Consider the following 4,932-nt stretch of genomic DNA (forward strand, 5'->3'; position numbering starts at 1 on the left):
ATGCCAGGAACAACCAGCATACAGATAAACATGAAAATTTCAAGTTCAATGAGGAAATTGCTGTTAATCAGCTACTAACCTTCGTTCTGAGGTTTTCAGTTTCTGAAGAATGTTTATTAAACTATATTTTTTCTCTTCCACATATTCTTCCATTCACTTGGCTTTATTTTTAATCTTTCTTTTGGTGTTCTAGGCCTTGTGCTATGTGCTGGCAATACAGAGACGAGTGTGATACAAACCCAAGCTTTTCATAGTGGCAATATCATAGCCAATGAGGTTTATCCAAAGTGTGATTATTGCTAATTGAAAAACTTTCATAAAGGTACAATATTAAAAATGGACATAAATAAGTACCTATCTATAATAACCTTAAATGTAAATGGATCAAATGCTCCAATAAAAATAGAGAAGCTGAATGGATAAGAAAGCAAGACCCATATATATATTGTCTACAACCTACCTCAGACCCACTTCATAACAAAAGATTTCCACAGGCTGAGAGTGAAGGGGTGAAGAAAAGTATTCCACACAAATGGAAGTGAAGAAAAATAGGGGTAGCAATACTTATATCTGACAAAATAGACTTCAAATGCCCTGGCTGGTATAGCTCAGTGGATTGAGCGTGGGCCTGTGAACTAGAGGATCGCCGTTTGATTCCCAGTCAGGGCACATGCCTGGGTTGCAGGCCAGTTCCCAGCAGCGGACCCATGAGACGCAACCACACATTGATATTTCTCTCCCTGTCTCCTTCCCGTCCCCCTCTAAAGATAAATAAATAAGATATTTTTAAAAAATTAAGGCCATAAAAATGAAAGAGACCATCATTACATAATTCTAAAGGGAACAATCCAACAAGAGGACATAACCATTGTAAATATGTATGCACCCAAAACATAAACCCCTAAATTTAAAAAATCTTGGTGGTCTTTCAAGGAAGATATCAGTAACATATTATCATATTAAGGGATTTTAATACCCGACTGTCAATAATAGATCTGCCAGACAAAAACAATCAGCAAAAATATAATGGCATTAAATGACACTAGATCAAATGGATTTAATTGATATATATAGAACATTTCATCCCAAACAAGTAGTATATACTTGTACATTCTTCTCAAGTGCACATGTATCAACCTCAAAGATAGACTACACTCTAAGCCACAAAACAAGTTTTAACAAATTCAAGAAAAGTGAAATTATATCAAGCATTTTCTTGGATCACAATGGCATGAAATTAAAAGTCAACGTCAATAAAAAGACAAAAAACATTCAAATACCTGGAGACTAAATAGCATGTTATTAAAGAATGGATGGGTAGCCAATGATATCAAGAAGGAGATCAAAAAGTTCCTGGAAACAGATGAAAATGAACACACAACAACCCAAAACTTACGGGACACAGTGAAAGCAGTCCTGAGAAGGAAATGTATAGCATTACAGGCCTACTTCAAGAGCAAGAAAACTACCAAATAAACAATCTAGCACTACACCTAAATGAACTAGAACAACAACAACAAAGCCCAGAGTAAATAAAAGGAGGGAAATAATCAAGTACAGAGCAGAAATAAATAACATACAGGCTAAAAAAACAACACAGAAGGTCAATGAAACCAGGAGGTGGTTCTTTGAAAAGCTAAACATAATTGATGAACCTGTCACCAGACTCATCAAAAAAATAAATAAAAAAAGGAGAGAGGATGCAAATAAATAAGATCAGAAATGAAAGAAGTGACATAACAACAGATATCACATAAAAATCAAGGTATTTTAAGAAATAACTATGAACAACAATATGCAAATTGGTCAATCTGGGTGAAATGGATAAATTTCTAGAACCATACAATTTCCCAAAACTGAAACAAGAAGCAGCAGAAAATCTGTGTTGACCAATAACAACAAGTGAAATAGAAGCAGTGATCCAAAAACGCCTGGTACACAAAAGCTCTGGACCAGATGGCTTCACAGGTGAATTTTACCAAACATTCCAAGAAGAACTATTACCAATCCTTCTCAAAATATTCCAAAAAATACAAGAGGAGGGAAGACTTCCAAGCTCTTTCTATGAGGTCAGCATTATCCCAATTCCAAAACAAGGTAATATACAACCAAGAAAATCATAGGTCAATATTCCTATGAACAATAAATGCTAAAATTCTCAATGAAATATTAGCAAACCCGATCCAGCAATATATCCAAAAGTATGTACCATGATCAAAGTGGGATTTATCCTGGTAATACAAGGTTGGTACAATATTCGCAGGTAAATGTGATTTGCCACATAAACAAAATAATCATATTAATAGATGCAGAAAAAGCATTCACTAAAATCCAGCACCCACTTATGATTTAAAAAAGGCTTAGCACAGTAGGCATAGAGAGAGCATACCTTAACATAATAAAGGCCATACATGAAAAACCTACCAGTAATATCATTTTCGATGGGCAGAAACCAAAGCCTTCTCCTTAAGATCAGAAACAAGACAGAGATGCCCATTTTCACTACTCTTATTCAATGTAGTTCTGGAAGTCCTAGCCACAGCAAAGAGAAGAAGAAATAAAAGGTATCAAAGTTGGAAAGGAGGAAGTAAAGTTGTCATTATTCACAGATGGCATATTATACATAGAAAATTTTAAAGATTCCACCAAAAAACTACCAGACCTAATAACTAATTCAGCAAAATGAGATACTACTTCATACCTGTTGGAATGGTTATCATTGAAGGAAAATAAATAACAAGTGTTGTGAGAATGTGGAGAAAAGGGGCCCCTCAAACACTGTTGGTCAGAATGTAAATTGGTACAGCCACTGTGGAAAACAGTGGGGAGGTTCCTCAAATATTAAAAATAAAATTACTATTTTATCCAGTTATTCTGCTTCTTGATGTTTATCCCCCCCAAATAAAAACACTTAAAAGGATATATGCACCCCCATATTCATTACAGAATTATTTTCAATAGCCACAATATGAAAGCAACTTTAAGTGTCCAGCAGTGGAAAAAGGGATAAAGAAAATGTGTTTGTATAGACACAGTGTGATATCACCCAACCATAAAATAAAGGAATCCTTGCCATTTGCAACAACATGGGTGGACTTTGAGGGCATTAGGTTAAGTGAAATACCTCACACAGAAAAACTCAAATACTTTATGATATCTTACATATAGGGCAGCTACAGCAAAACACCACAAAATGAACTCATGGATACAGAAAATAGACTAATAGTTGTGGAGGGGGAGGGGAATGGATGAAGGGAGTTAAGTGTACAGACTTCCAGCTATAAAATCAAGAAGATGTGATGTTCAGCATGCTAACTGTAGTTATTTGTGCTGTATAATATAGATGAAGGTTGCTAAGGAAGTATCTCATCGCAAGTTCTCAGCATAAGAAAAAATTATAACTATGCATGGTGACATTAACTGAACTTATTGTGATTATTTTTGCAACATACAGTATACAGATATTCAATCACTATGCTGTACACTGAAACTAATATAATGTTACATGTCGATTATACCTCAATTTTTTTAAAAAAAGAGTACATTAAGCTCTTTTAAAATACCATGAGTGGTAGTAAATAAACAGCCCCTGCCTTCCTCTCATCTTCGAACGTATTGATGAAAAAAGACGCACATATGTGGAACAGTTGCAAAACAACAGAAGAAATTGCATCATTAAAGCCCAGTACCTCTTTCTATTCACTGGAACGTCTCCATCGTGGAGAAGTTTGATGCAGGAAAAACAAAACAAAAAAACCCTTTCATTCTAGTCTGGCTACAGTAAACATCTGAGTGTGGTGAAGCTGTGAAAATAATCTAACCTCAGCCCTTGATTCCTGATTCAGTAAGGCCTCTTCAACGTTTAATGAAATTCACATGTCTGACTCTCCAGCTTGGCTCTCTGGCCTTGCCTGATGGGCTCAATCTAGATATATTAGATTCACGGGCTATTGTGTGTGCAAAGAAGGGAGAAAGCCGAAGGGTCCTACACTAAAACCAAAAAGTAGAATTCAAACCCATATCAGAAATAACCAGTCAATGGGAGCCCAGTGAACCAACCCTGCCCACATAAAGATTCCTTAGACTGAGCACATAAAAGACAGGCTAAGGAGCAGTGGCAAAAAGCAACGTGTTTTTTTTTTCTAGCTGCTATGTAGTTCTTCTCAGCACAACATTAAGCTGGAGGATCCAGCAACGACAGGAGACATACGTGTCTAGAACTTTGTTTTTCAAACCGTGCATACTGCTTTTAACAACACGACTGTAGCTGTTCAATCGGTGATGCCTCTAGACCAGCAATTTCCAACCTTTTTCATCTCATGGCACATGTAAACTAATTACTAAAATTCTGCAGCATGCCAAAGAGTGTATTTTTGGCCAATCTGACAAAAAATAGGTGTCATTTTGATTCATTCACACCAAACAGCTATTATGTTGGCTGTTGTTACTTTCTGTGCGTGTGACAATCTAAGGGAATTGGGGTCAGTGCCCCGACTAAACAGTCAGGTATTTCATGTTTTAGAACTGCTTGCATCACACCAGTTGACAAGCACTGCCTTAGACTGGAGAGAAGCAGACCGGCCAGAGGGCTGGGAGCAGCTGGTGGGGATGAAACACTCGGCCGCTTCGGCCGCTTCACAAAGGTGAGTTACCAGTAAACAAGCAGGAATCCCAGCCAGCTGGTTCCTAGCTGGATTTCTTCATTCAAATTTACTGATCTTCTCTGTCCATTTTTTCCTGCTCTTTTATTTTGAATTACTGTTTCTTAAATTGGGGGTGAGAGTATATGAGGAAACTCATTTGCAACCAGGAAAATAACACAGGAAATAAATCCCTAGACTGATACTCAGCCCATAACTTATGAACGATGAAGAACTGTTTGCTGCAACTAAAAAATGTTCCAATTGACACTAGAACAGGCAGACTGGATCT

The 4,932-nt window shown here is 36.8% G+C and overlaps 1 pseudogene; it reads left to right on the forward strand.

Moving 5' to 3' along the window:
* The first annotated feature begins 242 nt into the window (after window positions 1-242).
* LOC128627589 (uncharacterized) lies at window positions 243-323 on the forward strand (annotated as a pseudogene).
* The last annotated feature ends 4,609 nt before the right edge of the window (window positions 324-4,932 follow it).

Source organism: Artibeus jamaicensis, unplaced genomic scaffold (assembly GCF_021234435.1).
Source record: "Artibeus jamaicensis isolate MK-2021 breed Jamaican fruit bat unplaced genomic scaffold, CSHL_Jam_final contig_1132, whole genome shotgun sequence".
Taxonomy (NCBI): domain Eukaryota; kingdom Metazoa; phylum Chordata; class Mammalia; order Chiroptera; family Phyllostomidae; genus Artibeus; species Artibeus jamaicensis.